The 24,767-nt window shown below is 45.4% G+C and overlaps 1 protein-coding gene across 5 annotated transcripts in view; it reads right to left on the bottom strand.

Annotated features, from left to right (window-relative positions):
- The window catches only part of MCC (MCC regulator of WNT signaling pathway), a 2,118,336-nt gene that overhangs the window by 330,994 nt on the left and 1,762,575 nt on the right, over nt 1–24,767 (bottom strand). The gene's annotated exons all lie outside the window — the stretch shown is intronic.

The following is a 24,767-nucleotide window of genomic DNA, read 5'->3' on the forward strand; positions in this document are numbered from 1 at the left end:
AACACCAGTGAAGCCATTAGGACAGTGAAATATTCTGAAACTAACTACAAACAGAGCCTGCATTTGTAAACACACAGTAAGATCTTGCAGTTCGCAGCTATCAATTTACCTTTCTCTACAAGTTTATCCAAAGTGTGACTAGATGGTTCTTATTTCGGCCGATTTTGTACAGCCCTCAGAAAGCGCAAAAGGGACATGACCAAGGCTTTTTTTATTTTTTATTCAGGGTGTCCCCCCCCCCCCCCCCTTGGAAACCAAGTTTGAGAGAAAGGAATTTAGGCCTTGAAACAACATCAATGGAAAGCGTATTGAAACCAGTGTTGATAAAGGTACAGTAATATAGGGGTAATCCTCATTTTTATGGATGCCACCATGCCCCACTCTAAAAGTGATCACCTATTAAGCAACTCGATATAAAGACTTGACTAACAGCTATCAGTGTTTCTTCCACAGAATCTGTGAAATGTGTACTCAGTGCAGTTTTTCATTCTTCCATTTCAAGCCTTTAGCCACGGTTATTGTTCAGTGTTGATTTTATGAAGCTACATTATTTTATATTCCTGTATGTTATACCTAATGACTTCCACTTCTTATTTCCAAACCACTCTTCTCCCTTTCCTTGTCTCTGTATATTTTCATGTCTTAGCGGAGCTCTCGGATCTTCAAGATCTGAGAGCAGGCCACATCAACGATCCCCCCCATACCCATCCTCTCCTAACCCACCCACTCTTGTAGCTATCAGCACGACAACCCCGTCTTTTCTGCCCCTGCCATGCCAATACCCTCCTCCAGGCTCACACCGACATGAAGCGCAGAGGCCTAGCCCCATTTCTGGCCACAGCCTCCCATCCCCCTACACACTAGTAACACTAGACCATTGCTAGATGCTTGTGTACCAGTGCAGAACCACTACAGTGATATAGTTTCCCTGTCAATGTCATGGCACCAGTGGATCTGCATGCCTTTGCAATGATACTGATCTAGACATGTCACCCACCCTCTGCATATGTAAACGTAAAGATTGTCATGAGTAAGGAGTAACATAACACACTCACAAGAATTGACAAGGTTTGTAAGATGATTTATTGTCAGGAGTAGGATAGTAAAGCAGCAGCTAATCAAACACAAAAAGGACCATCTTGGCAAGGAGGGATACAGAGTTCAACCAAATGCGTATAAAGCCGAACCCAATATAAAAGAGATGTGGAAAGTTTGTTAGGAACCCCACTTACCGTGGCGCTGGATATGGCGGTTGCCAGATGGTATCTCAATACCCTGTATTTTGTCTCCAATAATTCAGGACACCGTTGTAGCTTGGGGTTGGTCGATTTTAATGATTTGTTGGTTTAGTTACGATATTTACCATGGTTTGGCAGACATGATTGTGCACAGATGTATATACACATTATGCTGTTTGCATGTATAAAGTGCCAACACGTGTTTCGACCTAGGGACTTTCTCAAGGCTGTGCAAGTGTGTGATGGTGAGTGTGTTTACAAGTATCGTGGAAGAGTAACGTGATATGCATCTTTTTAGTTTGACACTGAGTACAAGTTGAGTTAGGTTTTGCAGTTACAAAATTTCATTTTTGGAGTTAGATACATTGTTGATGATACATGGTATAGTAGTAGACATTCGACATATGTACTTAAGACAATAAGTGGTGAGCCATGAGTGCACCGTGAATTGTGAGCCGTGTGCGTGACATGGTCAAATAAACCAACCTAACCATAGTAGTAATAGAAGGCACGTTATCATAGAACAACTGATGCCATGAGGTTTAGCACACGGAGGGGAGAAAGAAGAGTATTCATTAGTATGGGGCAGGCATGCTAGCAGTCTTGTGTTAGGTAGTCATGGTTGGTGCTTCCAGTGAAGCAAGGGGCCTGGTAGGTCCTGTGTGTAAATAGCTGGTTAGCTTCTGTAGTGACAAAGAAAGAAGCAGCTTTAGGAGCGATTAGCCTAGTGATCTAGGGCATAGGAGCATGATACATGAGTTGGGGGCTCAATGGTGCCAGGTGGGAGAGTGCCTACGGGTGACTGTCCGCACATGTGGTGTTAATTGCGGTGCATGCCAGGTAATGCCATAGTGGTATTAACCGGCCATTTATGCTAGCAGGTGCAAAATGGTGCGAGTACCTGGGCATCTAATAGCCGTGCCTGGCAAAAACCTAATACTTATACACAAGCCATAAATGTTAGCTTTGCCAATGTTTATTTTTAACAAGACTTCAGTGAAGGACACACATAATGCTTATACGTCGAGTGTCTGAAGGCAGAGCTGGTTAAGAAATGTTACACCAATAGTGCGTTTGTAGCTCGAATTAAGTAACTTTGAGAGGACTGTTTGAAAAAACACCGGCAGGCACTTTGAGTGCAATGTTTGATGGTAAGGGTTGAATAAAGCAAGCTCAAAGAGTTCCGATGAGGAGATGTTTTGGGCGGGAGGGGCAGGACGTTGGCCGTATCCACTGTATCTTTTAAAACACTAAAGGGCCAGTGGCCACAGCCTTTGGCTGGGTCCACTGTCCATGTTCCCCAATGTGTCTCTTTTGGACCTAATATGTTTCTTTTGGTCCCACTAGGAGGCACAGCCTTTACCTGTGGCCACTATACATGTCTTTTGGGACCACTAGCCAGGGCCTTCGACCGTACACAATCTATATTTTAAAACAATAAACGGCCTCTAGTTATAGCTATATCCTTCGGCCATAGCTACTGACTTCGCCCATGTCCACTGCACATGTTCCCCCAATATGTTTCTTTTGGACCCACTAGGAGGCCACAGCCTTTGCCCGTGGCCACTATACATGTCTTTTAGGCCCACTAGCCAGGGCCATTGGCCGTACACAATATATATTTTAAAACAATAAATGGCCACTAGCCATATCCTTCGGCCATGGCCACAGACTTTGCCCATGTCCACTGTACATGTACCCCCAATATGTTTCTTTTGGACCCAATATGTTTTTTTTGGATCCACCTGGAGGTCACGGCCTGTACCCGTGGCCACTATACATGTATTGTGGGCCCACTAGCCACTTTCCACCCCCCGACCTCACTGTAGCTATAACAATATTTTTTTTGTATTAATCCACATTTCTTTACTTTCTTACCATAACCGGTTATCTTGATAATGCACTACACTGTAGGCGCCCACCGCCTGCAAAAATGTATGCATAAAAAAGGCAAAAAATAAAATGTCTTGCATGCCCTCCCAGTCACTCACCAAGTACCCCCCTCCCTTCGGCATGTTCCCCTCAACTCCTTTTTCCATCCCTAGCCCTCTCACATTTACCCCAACACGCACCGTTTCGTGTGAAACACTTAAATTTGGGTTTTCTTTCATAACCTGTTTTTCTTTTCCTTGTATCCCCAACCAGATGCAGAAAAGCATTTTCTATGGCAGCATCCTTTTCACAAGACAACGGGCCAAAACATGACAAGACTAATTGGCCTTCTAGGAGCACAATGCGAGGATGTCACCAACAAAATGAAAAATGTTCTATATGCAATTGCCCAGCCCCTTGTCTGTGTTTCCTGTCCCAGGCATACTGGCCTTCAGTAGGTTTGCACATACTTTGACACTACCCCATTCCTTCCATGCTTTTCTAATGTTTCTTTGGGGCCCTATAGCCATGTCTTTGGGCACAGAGATCCAATACCCACTGCCTAGGAGATGGATCACTGCAGGTTTACAATTACTATTTTTTTCACTCTCTCCCCACTTCCACTGGATTTCCCCAGTATTCCCCAGATAATGCTTGAAAATCCCAAACTCTTCCCTGTCCTCATAGGCACTCACCAAGTGCCCCATGCTCTTTACATGGTCCCTCCACTCCCCTCAATTGCTTTTTTCCTCCCTTGCCCTCTCTCCTGGTCATTGCCCCCTATCACTGTTTGGTTAGTGTGGAACATTTTTGCTCCTTGAGGTAGACTTGATTGCAGTGCGGCTGCTGAATTTCAGTGGTTTTGTTGCATTAAATCTGAGGACCTTAACGCTCTCCCTTAACCAATGTGTTTTTACGGCACTTCAAGAGTTTTGCTGGATGTTAGTTTCCTCAGGACCCACTAGCCATGGCCTTTGGCTTTGCACATGTTCTACCAATAGTTTTGTTTTGGGCCCATTAGCTATGGCCTTCAGCCATGGCTGAACATTTTGCATCGTTTCTTTTTTTAAATTATTTTTATTGGCATCTGTTAGGTTACATAATACACCCCCCCTTCTGTCGACACCCTCCCCCCTTCCTCACGGCCAGCAGTACCTAATATAAAAAGACTTTAATATATGGAACAGGAGATGAATGCATTACTAATGGGGCCTTATACAATGTCCAAAATCCTAATATTCTGTGGGCACAGATACATTTGGTAGTCATCCTTCAAATAGTCCAGCAATATGCCCCATTCCGACCCAAATTTTCCACCCGCCCCTTGTAAGTTGTAGGTCACCTATTCCATGGCTAATATTTGCCAAAGTTTGTATAGCCACTCACGGTAAATTGGTGCCGCCTCCCTCTTTCAATTCCATGCGATCACAAGTTGGGCCGTTAGCATCAGAATCACAAATGCCTTTTTATGTGACCTATCTCGTGAGTTCAAGTTTTTTGACCAAAGGCCCAGTAAACATTTGCCTGCCCCTATTGGTAAATTGGCCCCCAAAACTTCCCATATGGTCCTATTAACCTGGCCCCAAAAAGGCTGCAGAGGTGGACACATCCACCATACATAAAAGCCAATCCCCCCTTTCCTTGCAATTTCGCCAGCAAACCGATGGCGTCCCCTTCAAGATTCTATTAAGTCTCTCTGGGGTGTAGTGCCATTGAGTACGAATTTTAAACCACAGTTCACTTAGGTGGATAGACTGTCAGTTTTGAAATGTTGACCCAAAGTGATTCCCATTCCTCCTCTGCAATTGGACATTCTAAAGTACTTTCCCATTTGGTCATTTATAGCCACTTCTCTCGGGAGCCCCCACTCACTAAACAGAGTGTAAAACTATGAAATCAAGTGAGTATCCCACGTATGGGATTTAATATATTTCTCAAATGCTGTAAATTGTCTACCCGCTTGAGCTTTATTTGGGGAGTGCAGGGCCCAATGCTGAAGCTGGTAATAGCTAAGTCGGTCCTTTTCCAAAAGAGTGAAATAATTGTTTGCATTGTTCAAAAGTATTTATTTCTTGTCCTAGTTTTAGATCTTTAAGCCTTGTACAGTAAAGCCCCCTCCTTCCATTTTACAAAAGCTTTAGTCTCCATCCCTGGGGTAAACTGAGGGTTGGCAAATATTGGTGTAAATGGCCCCAGGATCGTGGTTATGTGTTTTTGTTTCACCACTTCATCCCATAGGTCGCTCATCAGTGCCTTTATTGGGTTAATTTTAACACTTAAACCAAGTGTTAGGAGGTGGATTAATTACCACACGTGATGTCAACAAAGCATTAGCCAGCGTACACATCAACCTCAGAGTAATACTTCATTGGAGCACTCTGTGCATAGTTTGTTTTCTTTTGCTGTCTTTGTGACTGTGGTTTATTATTTACCAACCAAGATTGAGTCTACTGAAATGAATATTACACCGAATGGTGTCCAACATTGTGTTCTGCCTGCCATTTGTGTGTTGTAAATAGGAGTTTAAATTATTGTAACAAGATTGCATATTTTGCACATTTTGACACCTTTGGGTGCCAACTACACCTTCTAGGTATCTGCACTTAGCACTTTGGGATATTTTATATTGTTTTTTTTTCATGATGTCTTACTGAATTGTGTTTTATAATTATGTATTAAAAATATTCGTGATAATGTCAAGTTAGAGTGCGAGTGGTATAATTTTCCCTGTACTTGTTTGTAATTGTTCTGTGATGCCAAATTTTGAAAGGTGACACACACCCCTGAGTCTAGCGATTTTTCTTACCTTACCTGATGAGACAGGGAGTTTGTTTTATATTGTCATATTATTGTATCAGGTTTACTCCCCTCTCTTATCCTACTGATATCCCCCCCTTTTTTGAAACATTTATTGGTGATGCCTTTATGCTTAGAGGGCGATCGGCTCTAGGTAACCAGAGGACCTCTGCTAATGGAGCACACACCACTGCCCTGTCCATAGCGACCCAATATTTGCTACCATCTCCTGTCAACCATTGTTTCAATATCCTCAACTGTGCCGCCTAGTACTAGGTTCTGAAATCCGGGAAGGCCATCCGTCCTTTATTCTTCAGTGCCATCAACGTCTGCAAGACCGCCCATGGTCTTTTATTCTGACAAAAAAAGGTGGATAAAATATGACTGAGTGATTTAAAAAAACTCTTGGGAATTGGAACCGGTAACGCCTGAAAGTAATAAAGGAACTGTGGTAAAGTCACAATTTGTACTGAGGCCATACGCCCCATCCAAGATATATATAAGGGATTCCATTTTTGTAAATCCCTTCTCAAGGTATTCAACAGTTGAGGGTAATTCTCTTATAGTGTTGTCATGGATTTCGTTATAAAGATCACTAGGTATTTAATGTTTTCTTCTGCTCATGAGAATTGGGTAAATCCACGTATTTCCACTGTATTATTCTTTGTTAGTGTAAGATTAAGTATTTCGGATTTATGCTGGCTAACTTTTAATCCTGAAACTGCCCCAAATTTTGTTAGTTCCAATACTGTTGCTTTTAGGGATTCGCCAGGGTCTGATATGGCTAGTAGCATATCATTGGCAAATGCCATTATTTTGTGTTCCGTTCCTCCAAATTGGATCCCCCTTAACACTCAGCGCCTCCCTTATATGTTGTAAAAAGGGTTCTATATATAATGCATAAAGCAGTGGGAGCAAGGGACATCCTTGTCTGGTACCCCTCTCTAATGATATTGGGCGTAATAGTTGTCCATTAATGGATAACCACAAAGTTGGGGATTGATAGTTTGCCTGTATCCTCTGCAAAAACGCTTGCCGAACCCCATTTTATGCACTGTTTGAAAGAGAAAGGGCCACTCCACCCTATCAAATGCTTTTTCAGCATCTAAAGCGAGGAGTATCCCAGGGATACCCCTTCGCTCCACTTTCTCCAATAGGTGGCCGACCCTTCTTAAATTATCAAAGGTCTGGCAGTTCTTAATAAACCCCACTTGATCAGCATTAATATATGTAGTCTGTCCTTCATTCGTGTGGCTAGAATCTTGGTGTACATTTTTGTGTCAGCATTAATTAGCACTATTGGTCTATACAACCCACACAGTGCCAGGTCTTTGCCTGGCTTGGGAAATACTACCAGTTTAGCTTCGTCCATTCACGCTGTTACATGCTCGCTTTTTCCAAAAGAATTCTATAAGATCGTCGAATGGGGGGTGTTTTTCGATGGGAGTTTCCTTATGGCTGCAATCACTTACTCTTCCGTAATATCCTCCTCAAACTCCTCCCTATCCATTCCTGATAGCTTTGGGAGATATATTCCGGCTAAATATGTATTTATCAGGCCTTCCTGTAGCCTTTCAGAGGAGTATAACGCTCCATAGAAGCATTTCAAAGCATTTTATGATCCCTTCCGTGTCCACCACCTCTTCCTCATTCTTAATCTTCACTATCGTTTGGGTGGCCGTTCTTTGTCTTAATTGACGTGTTAATAGTTTTCCAGCCCTATTCCCATGAACATAATAAAATTGTTTAGTTCGAAGTAAGGTCCCCTCTGCCTTGTTTGCCCTTAATAAGTCGAACTGTCCCCTAATTATTCTGTATGTTTTCATTGTTTCCCTCGTAGGGTAGTTATTCATTTTTGGCATTATGTTCTTAAGTTGAATCTCTAGATCATCTTCCAGTCACATGGACAACTTTTCCTTCAATACAAAGCGGGTGATCAGTTACCCTCTAACTACAGCTTTGAATGCATCCCACCATATATATTTTCTCTAAAGTAGGCTTGAATAGTTCTTCTATTTCTACCAAAAAGACTGTCCGCTAGGATCCATTCTGGTAGAACCCAGTTCCACAATCCTCTATCTCGAATTGCTATAGTCAATATCGCCCCAATGGGTGCGTGGTCCGATAGTGCCATCATTCTCATAGACTTCTTGAATGTGACCCGCCAATCCTGCAGATACCCCAATATAGTCTATTCGCGACTGGGTTTTATGTACTTGCGAATAATACGTAAATCCTGGTTCCCTCTGTCTGTTAACCCGCCATACGTCTACTAGCCCTAATTGTAAAGATGTATCTTTAAGCCATTGTGATGGTGTACCCCACGTCGTCAATCCTGCGCGATCAGTATCAATTCCCGATCCCATATTAAATTAAAATCCTGTGTCAGTATTACATGACGCTCTGCCATATTTTCAAGTATCTCCATTGTTGCCATCAAAATGTTTTCCTTTCCCAAATTAGGTGCATACACTGTCCCTATCGTAAATACTTCCCTTTTAATGCGGAATTTCACCAATAAATACCTCCCTAGTTGATCACTTACCACTTTCAAAATCACTTGTTCAGGATTATTCCTAAATGCGATCAGAACCCCCGCTTTTTTCTCTCCACTATATTTGCCTGTAAAATCTGTGGGTAGCCCCGCAGTCCAATTCATAATTTATCTTTTCTACACATGTTGATATCTTGAAAGTCTGGTTTCTCGCGCCTCAAGAAAGATCCAAGTTTGCTATGTTTTGCAGGTGAGTTTAGCCCCCAAATGCTATATGTAATTATTTTAAAGCTCATGGTAGATGTCTGATCCAACCCTTGGTATTCCTTTCATTTGCGCCCCGATCCCTTGTCCCTTTGAGATTTCACCAAAATAAATTCGGGCTGTGGTTAATTCGAAGTAAAATGCATATTTTACACGTATCCTTCAAGGCTCGATTTTGATTGTCCTCGACCCCAAGTCGTAATCTCTCAGTTATCCTGCTGGTCAGTCTCTCTCCCCCTGCCCCCTAACCACCCCTTCAGCCCACCCCCACGCTTCCAAATCCCTGTTCCCCAAACTTTGGCCCAGACCGGCACATGGGCCCTATTGACAACCTCGGGTAAACCCGTCCATGCGCCAGTAAACTACCTGGGATCAACCAACTGCGGAAAGGTATACTAACCCCTTCCATGAGATCCCAATCTGTCCCCTACTTCATTGAGCAGTCACATCCCGACCCCCCATTTCCAATGTCTTTCTCCCTCACCATCTTATTCTCATCATATACCCCCCCATTCCCTTGGTGTACCTGATTCATCTGATCGCCCCACCATTACGATTGTGGCGTGTCCTTTGGTTTGTCCTAGCCTCTCCAAGCTCTGGCATTTCTATTGTCCCGTTTTGTCATCGACCATTCCCATTGTCGTCTTGACTTAGAGGTCCCTCCTTCCGCCTCTGATGATTCAGGCTTGTCTCTTCTGCCTTCTGGCGCCACCACATCCAAGCCCTCTTCAGATGTCGTTACCCGGATCTGTCTCCCCTTGCAAGTAAAAAGCAATCCAAACTGAAAAGTCCATCTGTAACGCACCTTCCCCTGATTGATACTACTGGTAACCAGATTCATCTGTCGCCTTTTGATTAGGGTGGAGAAAGCCAGGTTCTGGTAAATCTGGACTTCTGATCCATTGATGGGTAAGGATGTACCTGTCCGTGCTGCCCAATGGACTCCATGCTTCTGCCCATAAAATCTGAACGTAGCCAGCACGTCCCAGGGTCTAGTCCATGGTTCTTTCCTAGGAAGGCTCTCCCTGTGTATTCTATCTAAAAGGATGTTGTCAGCAGAAATCTCCAATAGCAGGACAGCGCAGAGAGTTTGTATTGCATGCTTAAGGTCTTTGTCTGCAATGTCCACTGGGACATTTTTAATGTGCATAATGGATTGTCTTAACCGATTATCGAGGTCTTTGTACTGGATTTCTAGATTGTGCGTCATCCGTGCTGCTCCAAAGTTTCTGCCAACTCCTGTAGAGCTTTTTCTGTGTCATCAACTCGCTCTCCTAGTTTTGAGATTTACCCTTTAATTTCTGACACAGCTCTTTTAATGTCCAATCTAACTGCAACGATCTGTGCCTGAAAGGAGTCCTGAAGTGTTTTCTTTAGGCATTGTTGGTGCTCGGCTAGGCATTGCAATAATTCTTCTTTGGTAATTGCCATTTGATCTCTGTGTTCTTTTGTTGTGTGGTGATTGTGTATTGGGGGAGCGAGTCTCGCCAGGCGTGTCTTTCCCCTCTGACTGCCAGCACCCTCTAATTGTCCCCTGTGTCTTTTAGGTGCACACCTTATGGGGTACTGATGTGCCTTTGATGCGTCCTTTCCCTTTGGCACTCGACATATGCTTCTTTGGGGACAGATCACCTATCTGGTCGCTTGCCGTTGGTTCACTAAACTGTTGGGATTTATTTTCTTTTTTTACCACTCTGTAGACTGCACATTAACCAGAGGGTATAGCCAAATGACCCTCCAGCCTTACACATTCAGTCCTGTAGGTCTCACAGGCAGCCGCCAGAATATGAGTTCTCTCAAGGACCGTATCCCTCTGTCATTGTGACCTTGTCACTGTTACTGCAGCTTTAATCCTCCTATTACATAGGTAGTGTAAGGAGTCTTTCCGCTTAATTGACAGTTTTAGAGTTAAAAGAAGAATGGGGAGCCAATTGCCCTCATATATCTCCAGTGGTATCCCTGTTATCTTGGAAGCTCCCCGTACCAGTATACCCTGAGTGCAATCAATGTCCCAGAGTTGTGTGTATCTTATCCCTCAGCGACTCTGCGCTTTATAATTGGTTCCTGGAGACAGATCACCTTGCCTGTACGGCCTCCTCCTCCGGTCACGATGTGTTTTACCTTGCTTCATGCCACCTCCTCCAAGAACGTGATGTGCTCATCCTCCTCTGTTGGGCTCGTCTCTCATACCAGCGTGCACGCGGGCAGGAGGGGGGTGTTCCTTACTCTGTCCTTCACCATACCGTCTCCTCCAGGTTTTTAGTGAGGGTTGCGTCCCTCATTCAGACTGCGCCACTTGTTTTAGCTTCTACGGGAGTGCCCGCCCACTCACACCATGTTGTATAGCTCCATGGCTGTCCTTGAGTCTGGAGTGTGATCGCGGCTACATTCCTTCGTTAGGGAGGTGGGGGTCTCAACCTGTCTTTACTGAAGCATCGCAGTGAGAGGAGAAGCAGCGCTGCACTCCTTTGTTTCGGGTCGGGAGCAAGCTGCCGATCAGCAGATCCTCCCACTGCAAGTGGCCTTTTTGGAATCTTTGTATCATTTCTTAAGGTATCACTTGATATGGTCTTCAGCTGTGGCCTCTGTGTGTGTGTAGCGCCAATATCTTTCTTTTGGGCCGACATGCTATGCCCACTGGCCATGTCAAACCATTACTTTGTTACTGAACACACATTGCCCCCCCGGCCCAGTAGATCTATGCACTGCAAAGGTTGATAATTTCACAGTAATCATTTCCAATAACAGAAATTCCTAAGGAAGAGTAGCGGTTCATCGATTCGTGCAATAACAGCAAAAATTGCTCAGAATTAAAAAGTGGTTTATAGGTAAAGTGACCGCATTGATGGTAAGAAAAATAGGACACGTTTTGGTTTGAATGTGCATAGTGTTAACAAGTTTGATTTTATATGTGGAAGGTTATTCTGTATGCCAGCTAGTCTAGATTATAATACCTTCATTTGTCCTTTCAGGAATACATTACTTTAAAGTCAAAGGGCCTCATTAGGAGTTTGGAGGTAACCATGGCGCTATTAGCGCCATGGCTGCCTCCAAATCCTTACCGACTCCGCCCTGGTGAATGGAGCTATTACCGCCCCATTCCAAGGTTGGCAGGGGCTGTAATTCCCCGTTCACTAGGGCCCTTCCCCATTCCCATTGAGCCCCCATAGGGCTCAATGGGAATGGGGAAGGCGCTAATAACGGTACCGCAAATTGCGGTACCGTTATTAGCACCAAAGTCCCTTTGCGGGTCCCGTCCTTAACGGCGTTAAGGGAGGACCCGCAAAGGGAACTCGTAATACGGTGGTAAGGGATTACCGGTACCTGTGCCCTTACCGGTACCGGCAATCTCTTAATGCCCACCTCGTAATGAGGCCCAAAGACTGCTTTGATAATGCTATCTTTCTTCCTTTCCCATTTTATATAATTACTCTGATTTTCCTGATAAAATAGGTTGATGTGATGCACTCGGAATTATTCGGTCTCAAAGATCAAGAATGACATACTATGGGGGCCTGTTGGTTCTTGAACTACTCATGGGAAATATATTTGGGATGGGGCATTCCATTTAGGCATAGTTTATTGTTGGCAAGTGTGTCATGTATCTATCTGCTCTTACTAGAACTCCTTATTTTAGGAGATATTTTGATTTGCTCCCTAAACCTCATTTGCAAATGATTAAAGTTACTTACTGTAGTGACTAAAGTACTCCTAGTCCTTAGTCCTCTTTCCTCTATCCTTCTGGGCGTCCCCCAACATGGTGATGGTTTCCGTAAACCTTTGGCAGTGAAATATTGAGTTAAACATTTAAATTTAGTCCAGCGCGTGGGGTGCGGCGGAGGCCCCATGATCTGGCGCCTCACCTCAGTCCCCTTTTTAACACATCAGACGCTTTAATACCTGGCTATACAGAATACTTTAGCCCCTGGCATACAAGCGGTGGAAGGTGGGTGGGACGTATGGAGGAAAGGGGACTAAGGACTATGAGTACTCTAGTCACTACAGTGAGTAACTTTAATTAGTCATACGTCCTGTCCCATTTACTCCATCCTTGTGGGTGATTCCACCTAACAAGACCATAGGGTGGAGCTGCAACAAGCTGCCTCATATCGAGAATGAATCAAAAAGGTTCTTCAGAACTGCCTGACCGAACTCTGCATCTCGCCTGAGCTGGTATCCAGGGAATAGTGCTTACAGAATGCTGACTGAGTGTACCAAGTAGCCTCCCTGCTGATGACATATCAGGAAGCATGTCTCTGAAACGCGGAGGCCGTGGCCTTAGCTCTGACTGCATGGGCATGCATCCCCTCAGGAACCGGTTTGCCCATGGCTGTATACGCCTCCGAATTAGCCTGGACCATTCGTCAGGCGATAGTAGCTTTGGAAGCCTGGGTGCTGGGATCCATTGGCTCAAAGGGTTTGCACTGCAAAGCAGCAAGAACCACACCGGATGAGGCCTGTGAACCGTAATAAAGAGCCTGGACAACCCCATGAGGTGGGCCTTAATCACTGGTTGGGCAGTGAAAAAACGTGCTCTGCAGGGATCTTGTAGGCCCCAATGGCCACCAGATAGGTGTGGCAGGTGTCGACCTGAATGCCCGAACGAGCCAGATGTGTTGAAAAAGCAGCACATTATCCAGGGAACAGCTAAGGGGGACAGGCTCCTTGTTGCGAGCCCAGTGGCAAAACCGTGTCCACTTGCTCTTGTACTGGGTTGCATAGATGGCCTCCTGAATGATGTCCCAGTTGTCCTCAGAGAACTGAGCATGGTGGGGTCTCAGCTGGTCAGGAACCAGCCCGGTAGGTCCAGCTGGCCGGGTCCGGGTGCTCCTACGCCCCCTCGTGCTGCATTAGGAAGCCCCTGCTGGGGATCAGAAGATGGACCGGTCCCTGGGAGCACAACTGCAGTAGATCTGAGAACCAAGCCCTCGACGGCTAGTGCTGGAGCAACGGTGGAAGAGGAGACGCATAGCACCTGCAGCCGTGCAAGCAGAGCTGGAACGCGTCGCCTAGAGACCGCTGACCCGCCCCCCCCCCCCCAAGAGGCAAACCAGGGGCACTTGAAATTCAGGAGAAGATGCAAATAAGTCCAGATCCAAAAACCCCCATCTCTGGAACAGGGGGCAACAAGGAGTTGATGTGTTACTTCCACTCGTATGTGTTGAACCCCATTTGATGTGCTTCCGCATTGCTGTCTCCCGGGATGTGAACCGAGGAAATCCAAATCCCTTCCGTAAGGGCCCATTGCCAGATTGCCACTGCCTCAATGAACAGGAGGAGGGGGATGGGGCGATAAGCACCACCCTGTTTGTTCAGGAAAAACATCGTTGTGGAATTGTCGGTCCTGACCAGAACAGCTGTGTCCCTGATGAGGCAGAAAAGCCTTGAGCGCCAGGCCCACCGCTCTAGGTTCGAGCAGATTGATATGCAGGAGGGTCTCTACCCTGTACCAGGTGCCATGAATGGAGTAGCCCTTCAGAGCAGTCCACCAGTCCGAAAGCGAGGAATCCGTCGTCACCACCACAGTTCGGTCTGGCCGGGTAAAGGGGGCTCCCTCTGCCACCTTGCCGTCTATCAACCATCAGCAAAGGAGAAGGAGTTGGGGTATTGGGATCCTGTCCGACTGAGACCCCGTCTCCTTGTCCCGATTGGCTGCCAGGTGGAGCAAGAGGCATCTCATTTTGAGGCAGGCGTGCTGGACCCTGAACATGCAAGATGTCATCAGCCCCAGAAGGTGCTGGTACCACCATGCCAAAGTGGTCGAGTTGGCCAGAAAGTGCCATATCGTCTTGTGGAGTGAAAGGAGTCTATCGGGTGTGGGGACCATCGGCTGCCTCACCACGTCCTGCGACACACTCCAAGGAACACCATATCCTGGGCAGGAGTCAGCTGCGACTCCTGCTGGTTGCGGGAAAAGCCCAGCTGAATAACGTGTGCACCGCCCACTCAGGCGAGCTGGCCCTGACCAGCCAGCCATCCAGATAAGGGTATAAGTGGTGGCCCTCCAGGCGGAGGAGACCGGCCACCGCATTCATCAGCTTCGTGAACACACAAGTAGCGAGTTGCGGCCTAAAGGCAGCACCTTGTACTGGAAGTGGTATGACAATCATGAACCACAGAAATTTCCGATGCGGCTGGTAGACGGGGACATGAAGGTACGCATCCTTGAGGTCTAGGGAACACATCCAGTGCCCTGTGAACAGAGACTCTGCTTTGTGCACGGGAGTAATCATCTTGAAGCGTTCGAGCTGTAAAGAAAGGTTGAGAAATGACACGTCCTGACTGTTCATGGGTAACCCAGAAATCCTGGAGTAGAAGCTGGAGCCCCTGTCTGACTGAGGAACCGGTTTCCACTGCCTTCATCTCCAAGAGAGAAAGGTTCTCACGTGAAAGGGGTGCTGACCCTATCTGACTCAGGGGAAGAGAGGATGGTAGAGGAAAATAAAGACTGAAGCCTGTGGAGAATATAGAAAGTATCCAAGGACTCTTGAAATAACGCTTCCAAATGTCCTGGAAGAGAGCCAGCAAGCCCCCTACAGGCGAGCTGTGTTCCCTGACCATTACGTCACTGCTTTTTGCCATCTGAGGCAGCAGTGGAGGAGGGGGGAGTGGAAAAAAACACTGCAAGGCCCCCGCTGCTTCCTCCTGTGGTCACTGGGCGACCCTGTCAGGCATCCGTGCACCACAATCTTGAAACCCCTTAAAGCCGGTGAAAGCGCAGGGTTTGAAGTCGGTGCTGCACTGAGACTGAGGGAAGGACTTCTGCCCTGGCTTAGTCAGAATGGCCAAGGACTTGGTGGTCTGTGTAGAGGTCTTCCTTTTAGTCAACTCTTCTTCGGTGGACGAATGAAAAAGACCAGAGCCGACAAAAGGAAGGTCCAGGATCCGTTCTTGCACATCCGAAGAGAATTTAGGGACATGCATCCACACTGTCCATCTCATCTCGACCCCCAGGCACAGCCCTCTGCTGGCTGTGTCGGTGTGGGAGACCGAAGACTCCATGAGGTCCTGCGCAATCACCCAGGCGTCCGCCAGGCCGGCCTCAAACGAGGCCTGCCTCTCCAGAGGGAGATGTAGGGGAGGCATGGTATAACAAGTATGACAGAGACAAAAAAGGTACAATTTGTAAAACCTTTATTAAAGTTTCTGGGTTTGAAAAACTCCTACTTTTCCCTATAACTAGGATGGGAGTAGTCTCAACCATCAAATAATAAATAAAACAGTCCTAGTTGAGTCTGTCAAATCAAAATGGCCTATGCTAACAAAACCTAATGCCTGCCCTATCTCGTGTACATAAAGTGTATAAGGGATATATGTATAAAAAGGAAAATCAGTGTTAAAATATAAAGAATAAATGTGGCTGAATCAGCTCGCCTCCCCATGTTAGACAGCAAGGAGTAAGGCAGTCCCCCTAGGCAGGATGACACACACTGGCTCGGGTTTTTAACACAAAAACAGTTCAAAACGTGGATCTAGGCCCGCCTGGCCGTCTCTTTCCAGTCTTCCAAACAACGTTCAACAAAATGTCAATGCCGGTCCCCCTCTGTCGGGCTCAGACCTTTCACAACAATATTTGCAGGGGCTCCCTTCACCAAACTTATTACACTTTGGGTCTCCCTTAGTCGGGCTCCGACTGTTTCCGGATGTCCAAGACTTTCAAATGTGCGTGGCTTTCTCTACAGACCTCTGCAGAACCACTTTGTCTCAAATTTCCACGTTCAGCTTTTTACTCTCCCCTTCTCTCGGGGTTAATTTTGATCACTTCACTTTTATAGTTCAATCACTTTATCGCTACAAACAATTCACCTTTCACTGAGACTTTTGAGTGGGCTACTTCCTTTTAGCCAGACCACTCTGTTACCCAGTATCACTGGTTTCACAGTTATCCTTACTTCAACGTTCATTCACAGGTCTGCCTTTCTTTCCGTCTCATCCACACGCATGCAGCCTTCCTTTGCAATATAATGTTGCAACTTCTTTCCTTAACACACACCGGTCTCTCAGGTCGCTTGCCAACTCAATGGCTGTGTGCGTTTCTTTCTTGTCGTTGCAGTTTTCCAATTCTCGAGTCGAGGTTAGTACCACAGGCTTGGCCTCGCCTCCACAACTCTGCAGTTCACCCGGGAGAGTCGCTTGTGTCCTTTAAACACAATGCAGCCTTCTGCTTTGGGATTTGGCCTTTTCCACATGTCTTTCATGGCCTTTTGGAGGCAACGACCTGTTAGGAGCTTGACCCACTGCTTTCATCCCTTGGACCGTAATACTTCTCCAGTAGGTTCACATTAGCCCCAGAAGTTCTGCTCTTACTCCGGTTTCACCTTACTCAGAGTGTCTCTCTATGTTCCACCTTTTATCCGTGTGAGGAGAGCCAATTGGTATCAGATGCATGCACTTAAAGTTAAGTGTCTGACTTTGCCTGACCAGATTAGCGGAACATGTCCAGTGCAAAGCATAAGAGTCTTGTTACTCGCAGTCGCCCTCTTCCTTGGCCCAGTGTTAGTGTAGAAATGAGGTGGGGGGAGATGGGACATCAAAGAATATGAAAAAATAGGATGGTTTAGGTGTACAATCAGAGGGGGAATACCATGTCACACCATCGATTGCTCTACCCCCACTCCCTGAAGACCCCTCACCCAGGTGATCCTCCCTCACCTGTCCACCCCCAGGTTCAGGATCCAAAGGCGATGGCCGTGCCCTGGCCACCTGAGAGTGAGATTCCCGGGGACAAGTAGGCGAGACACCTTTTGGCAGAAACTCCCCGAGCTCTCGCCACAGCTTCTGGTTTGGTGTAGTTAGGAGGGCGTCAGCGTTAGCTTTCCGCAAATGCAGCCCTGGGTTGAGGTAGCCTCACAGACCTTGTCCTCTTTGGACAGACAATGGGAGGCGGCTCCCGCAGAGGAAGACGACAAAGACGATGGTTTAGAATGTAATGAGACCGCTGCCACCACTGAAGAGTGAGGCTGGGAATGGGAGGCCAGGAGGACTGGCTCCCCATCCAAAAGCCTGTACAAGCTGTCCAATTTTTTGTTCATCTGGGCGTTCTCCCAGACCTTTCTCGCCACCTGCAAAACATCCTTGTGAAGCGAAATGCCTAAGCGGCTCGTGGTGCACCTGGCCAAAACCACTGCTAGCACGCCAGACTCCTGGGGGCCTCCAACATAATAAAAGTGTATAAAAGCAGAGATTAGATGAAGTCCCCTTAAAGACATTCTCTTCTTCCTCTTACACCCACGCACAAACATGCACACAAACACACTCGTGCAAAGCAAGTCAAAATTCATTCAGAGTGGAGCCAGACACGTTTTTATGGGAAAGCAAAAGGGGCACTTGCTGAGGCGCTAAACCTATTGCCCATCTGTTTTGGCAAGTACATTCTGCCTTGATCGATTAATCATGTAATGCTTTCTGTGTTCACTGTGGAATACATAGTTTGTGTGTTCCGTACATATGTTGATCATTGCAATAGCCAAAGTTGAAATCCATATTGATAAACTGAGCGTCACAATGGTTCAGAAGTTAGCTCAGTGTGTTAAGTCCTCATTGCAGAGATATCTGTTCATATGAAATATTAGAAGAGCACATTCCAGCAAGGCTGGCTGAACATTTCCTATGTCTGAAGTTTATAAACCTACGTGCATATGTACTTGGTTTTGCAGCATAAGAGGTGCTATTATAAGCAATGTTCCTGCACCAGATAGGGGTTGCTAGAAAAACTAACATGCCATTCGTATGGTGAAGGTCTAGAAATTGGTTTGTTCAGATGGGGGCGTTCTAAAACCTAGGCAATCCACTCCAAAGATGAGCATAAACTATTGGTCCAAGAGGTGACCAAGTATCCAAATTCAAGACTGTGAAACCAAAGTGTTCATGCTTGTATCCTGGCTTTGCCAACAGACAATACAGTGATCCTGGTCAAATCATTTAATATCTCTTGCATTACTGTGCTGTCTTCTGTGAGGTTTCCCTTCTTGCATGCTGGTGGCATCGTTTAGCTCATTACTTGATCTTTCTTCTTATGTAGGCCATTTCAGTGGAAGGGGTGGTAGACAGGAGAGAGCGGACCAGATGTTGTAGGCCTTGGGCAAGCATATTTTAAGGTCTGCTCATTTCACACACAAAAACGTTTTGCTTTTTGTATAAAAGTCAAAGTTTTTTCTGCACGTTTATGAATGACTATTTAACAAGCCATTGTTTTGGAAGTATTTAAAGCTTAAAAGTACAAAAGACATACCTAGATTAAATCTGTTAAATCACATCGATTGGTATGCTGGTACTTATATAGTTCCCTTGATGATGAAAAATATCCATTCAGTACTAAACAAGGATAATCGCGCCAACATTTCTGTGAAATACAAATCTGAGATTCTCCAAACCAAACGCGATACCTATAATGATAGGATTAACAAAGCGAGTTCAAGTACAAGAGAGCTCTTTGTTATCCTGAGAGAACTCGAGCCTCCTACTCCTCCAACTAATACATGCATCAAAGATAAGACCTGGTGCACTATTATTCAATCTGCATTGTCTAACTAAATATCCCTTCTACAAAATAAAATTAAAAACAACAAACAAAACTTCCAACTCTCCCCTCCTACGCAGGTAATGTTGCCAGACACTATCAAGTCAAATAATCGATTAAAATTTTCACCTGTCTCTATCCGGGATGTGGAGAACATCAAAACCTCCCTCAAACCTTTCAGATATCAAAGTGACACTTGCACGGCTTCCATTATCAAAGAAGCGGCTAGGGACCTAGCGCCATTAATCACGACCTAAATTAACGCCTAATTCAGTTCTTGCACGGTTCCTAACGATCTCAAGGAAGCCTGGGTCCTCCCATTATTAAAGAAGCCAACTTTGAATCCTAATATCCCAACGAATTACAGACTGATAACTACGGTCCCATCTCTGTAAAGAATTATTGAAAAATCTGCTTACATTCAGATTCAGATGTACCTTGAGACTCACAATCTGCTGGGACTCCGCCAATCTGGCTTTCGGCCTAAACATGGCACGGAAACTGCCTTGGTCGATTAAAAAAAAAAAAAAAGAAATCGATGACTTAAAGGACAAAGGAAAATTGGCTCTCCTCCTTCTATTAGATCTGTTTGCAGCGTTTGACTCAGTGGACCATAAAGTGCTATGCAAACATCTATACTCAGCTGCCCCTTTTTCTCCAGAAGCGCCGGCTTGAATTCAATCCTTTCTCGACAATTGCTCCATAAGAGTCTTCTCATCTTCTGCTTCAGAGGAGCCTACACCAATATCTTGTGGAGTCCTACAAGGTTCTTGTGTATCGCCTACAATGTACAACATTTTCACAAAGCCGCTGTTTGATGACCTAGACAATCTGGGTGTCAGCCACACTAATTATGCAGATGACACCCAGATCCTCATACCCATGTGTGGCGGTTATGAGACTGACTCCGCCCTGCTGAGTAAAATCTATTTCTTCATTCAGACTTGGATGGCCTCCCATGGCCTCTGTCTGAATGATGAAAAAAACAAACTCCTGATCATTGGAGCCCCAGCTAAACTCAGCAAACTTAGTAACCAGTTTCAATCATTTAACATTGATGGAATAGACATTAAAGTGGCCAAAGACGTAAAAACCTTGGGCTTCCATCTAGACTCAGCTTTGAACCTACACAGGCGAGTTAACGTTTCTGCGTCGGCGACAGTTTACACATGTAAGCTCATCCACACCCGCAAACCTTTCCTCTCGACAACCAGCTGTATTACTTTATCCAGAGTGCTAGTGTTAGGGAGATTTCTCTCTTTAGGCTGAATTTCCTAACCTAGTGAGTCCCCCAGCAGCTTTGCTGGATTTCTGGAGTTTGTTTTTTTCTCCTGCCAAGAGTGAGACTCTTTCTCCCACTCTTGGACATGATTTATAGTGTTCCTTTGACTGTTAATGTGTTTTCTGGGCTATGGGGTCCTTTACTCCATAGGGTCTCATGTGTTTTTACTATGTGTGTTACACAGCACCCTCCATGCAGTAACACAGGGGTGTCAGAGTGACACCCCACCATAGACTCCATACCCTGGGACTGACTACTGTCTCCCAGGGCATGTAAAGTCACAATTGGCTTTACTAGTCCCAAATTATTAACAGAAACCAGTACAAACCATCATATTGTGGATGTACTGGTCGGGGCAATTCGATTGGCCCGGGGTCTGTTAGTCGAGGGGGCACGTCTCCGTCCCCCCCGATCGAGTTTTGGCTGGTGGCAGTGGATACTACTTTTTATATTCGACCGCGAATATTTCCCTATGGGATTTTCCCATATTCGAGGCTACCAACTTTAATTATTTAATTCTCATAGCCTCGAACATACCGCCGGTTTATTTAATTAATATTAATTCGCCGGTTGGTATTTTTTGCCAGGACTCGATTCTAAAATGGCGTTTGTGTTCTCTTCTGTGACCCCAACCCAAGTCGAGCCCTTTGTTCCACTTTTTGGCGGGCTTCTCCACAGAAGCCTCCAAAAGTGGTGCCATTCTGTCTGGGTACCACAGGCGGTGCGGGAGGGGGTTTAGGCACCCTGGACTGAGTTACCTTGGTAACTCAAATCGCACTCTTGGCCGGCTCACCACTTAGCATGTTTGATTGACAGCTAGGCCGAGTGAATGGGGATATGCTGCATAAAAGCAGGGCTTTGAGGACTGGAACGTCAGAAGTCGCCACAGGACCTGAGAATCCGACGAGGGAGAAGCTGAGCCGACTTACCACGACGACACCACCGGTGGAGCCCTGCGGAACCGACTCACCATTTCCCGACGACAGAGAAGATCTCCCGGCTGGAGAGGCTTCTTCCCCTGACTGGTGGGCACAACCAGTTTACCTTCTTTTCTTCGCACCCCAGACCGGTTTGTGGTCGAACTGCCCGTGCCAAGCACCCTGGCGGCCGGATAGCCACTTACCACTGAACCGCGAATCAACGGACTTCTCCTTGTACCTGAGAAACTCCGCGGCTGGTTTCTTCCCTGGCAGTGCAACGGACTCCTCCCCGATGAGATCCTCTCTTCCACCGGATGAAGCACCAACTGCCCCCGCTGGAATGTTCTCACCACTTTAAGGTACCGTGTCCGCCAGGCCTCCCTTTCTAAAGATTGCTTCAAGGTAATAATAACCCCTTAACCTTCTGGACTTGGCTGGCCGCCTTGACCCTCTTACTGGTCCCTTTCTTTGGTCCAACTCCTTTTTGAACCGTTACAAGACTTTTGTGCACTGCAACCGTGTGACCTTGGACACATTTCGTTTTGATCCTCTTAAAGCGGATCCGGCCTACTGACTCTGAATTCACAGTGTTACTTTGCCTTCCTCTCTTGTTGGGTTCGTGAAAAAGTGTTGGGATCCGTTTCAATTTATTCTCTGCTTTTCTCTCCCTTTTTAAAAAAGAATTATTAGAGTGCCATCTACGTTAAGCGCTCACCGCTGTCTGAAAATAAGTGGGGCTTTGCTTAAGACTTGTCTAATATTCTTTTAAGGGAGTGTATATCTTTTAGTGACCGTGTTTTTGAATTGCTTACTATTAGTGCCTGTGTGTTTTTTTCCAGATGTGGTTTTAAATAAATAATTATATCTCTTTTACACCAAGCCCTGGTCAGTGTTTACTTGTTCTATTGTGTTCTCTTGACCTATTGTGAATACTCTGTATACTGCCTAACTCTTCTTGAGGGAAGTCTGACTGCTGAGCCACAGCTACCAAGTGAATCTGTGTGGTACAGACTGCTACCAAGTGGGTTTACTGCCAAACACCTGTAGTCCTAAATCTTTTGCAGTGGTCCCAGAGGGAACTGCACAGGTTTCTGCCTAACAGCTAGTTCTTTCAAAACTAGACTATTGTAATGCACTATATCTTGGTTCTAGCAAGCAAAACATCAATAAATTACAAATTCTTCAGAACAACGCTTTTAGAACTGCACTAAGCATCCCGAAAACGCAACATATCTCAGTGGCTAGAAAGAATACCAAGTGGCTCGCAGTCAATGATTGAATACAACTTAAAGCATGAACCCTTACCCATAAATGCCTCACTAATTCAGCACCTACATATTTGGTGGATACATTTACCAAAAATAGTTCTACACAACCAACTAGGTTTATGTATTTACATTCCCTTAAAGTGGCCAGATATTACCTTAAAAAGGTTGGGGGAAGTAGTTTTCCCGTCATGGCAGCACAGTTATGGAATTATATGCCTACAGACTTAAGAGCTGACCCTTCTTTCTTTAGTTTCAGAAAAAACCCAAAATGTTGGCTTATTGCTAGAGATCTATGACCGACCTCTTATGGCCACTTTTCCCCGGTAGACCTTATGTGCTGTTGACTGTACAGATTGTAAATATTGTAAAATCTTTTACTTAACGATGTCAAAAAATGTTATTTGCATTGTCATGTAACCTGTATATTCCTGCAGCTGAAACAATTTATTGTGTAAAAATGATCTTAAGCAACCTGTAACGTTCCCAGTAAACAAACAAACTATTCTGCACATTCCCTTTAAGATCCATGTACTCAACTGGGTTCTGCTATGTACCCGGTGTTGTATCTCATACTGCACGATGTAATGCCTTCACTGACTGTCTTGTTACCTTGTCAAGTAAACAAAGATTTTTTTAAAAAAGTATGAGCTAATAATTATTTAAAATCAAGATTATATTTATTTTTTTACATTTAAGAGCAAGGTGTTCACCTTAAGCAGAGATAGGCTCCCAGTGTTTATGTCTTTTGCAGTTCACATATCCATCACTTTTTTCTGTTTTTAGCAGTTATTATAAACAATTGAATGAAATGGTTTTTCACAAATCTCTTCTGGGCATTTGCAGTGAATATCGATGACTATTTGCAGCTCCTTTTTCTGATATTCACCCAGCCATTGTGAATGAGGGTGTTCTAAGCAGAATATGGTGTGTCTTATATCTGTGCAAACTATAATTAGCCTCATCACATCTCTATGAAAAAAGAAAATCATCTCAAATCCCCATGAACATGAATAGTTACAGACCCCCCTATCTCTCAGACACAGACACACACAGACACACACACACACACGAATGGCCAAAAGGAGAGATACATTCTGGGAGGAACAAAAACATGAACTCGAGATTGGCCCTCGGCCGTCTGAAACCAAGGCCATTATTTGCTGTTGCTTTATTTGGAACCTTAGGTTAACTTTTATTAACTTTGCTAAATTGTTAATTTCATCTGTACCAACGTATGTTACAATTTTGCAAGACGAAAACACGGTTTGTGTAGCCACTGTCCTCCATTTTTAAGGAAATCATTTTGTTTGCCATGGACATCACTATCGCCTAGCTTGTGTCTTGGTGCCAGGGTCTTCTGTAGCTGTATCGTACAGTGTGTGCTGTTCCCACAGACTCTCTCAGCCGGTTTGTTATTTATAGAATGTACTTTGTTACAGGAATGCGCTAGGGTGCTGCCTTTGTTAACGGTGTTGACCTTTATGGAAAGTTTTCACCTGCCAAAACAGAGGCAGTTCCTTTCTACTCAAAGGTTCAGACGAAGGGTAACAGTTAAAGAGCCAGATCTTCCAAATACACGAGCTGCAGAGGAATGCATCGTTTTTTTTAAGTGGTTTTGGCCTTTACACTGTAAAAAGAATAAAACAAATAAATTCCTCACATAAATTCCTCTTGCAATAAAAACATTTGAGAATAAAATGTAAATACATCAAAAAGGGATGGGCGTGGCCTGGAGCGCCATCTATGTGGCTGCTCCTCGGATGGCCTGTGTGTGAAGCCTGTTACACATTAAAATGCAGTTCCTGATGGCATCCTGATGTAAGAAAGCCACTTTCCAGAACCGGAATGCCAGGGCTGCAGCCGGAGGCAAGCTGAGCTCCTAACAACAACCCTGGCCTTGGATTGAAGCAGATCGCTATTTCGCCCACTGCCAAGATGGTGGACGAACCAGGAAAGAGTGGCTGCGGCGACGCGAGACGCAGCTAGCCGCAGCCGAGGTGTGCTCGGGAGAATTCTCCCCCGGATTGCTGAGCTACAACCTCCGGCCGGCGCTTTTGCAGTGTGAGGCGTATCGCAGCCCAGGCCTTTTGCATACCTGATGAAGAGGGAGCCTC

The sequence above is a fragment of the Ambystoma mexicanum genome, chromosome 6p, assembly GCF_040938575.1.
Source record: "Ambystoma mexicanum isolate Mex_15411 chromosome 6p, UKY_AmexF1_1, whole genome shotgun sequence".
In the NCBI taxonomy this organism is placed as follows: domain Eukaryota; kingdom Metazoa; phylum Chordata; class Amphibia; order Caudata; family Ambystomatidae; genus Ambystoma; species Ambystoma mexicanum.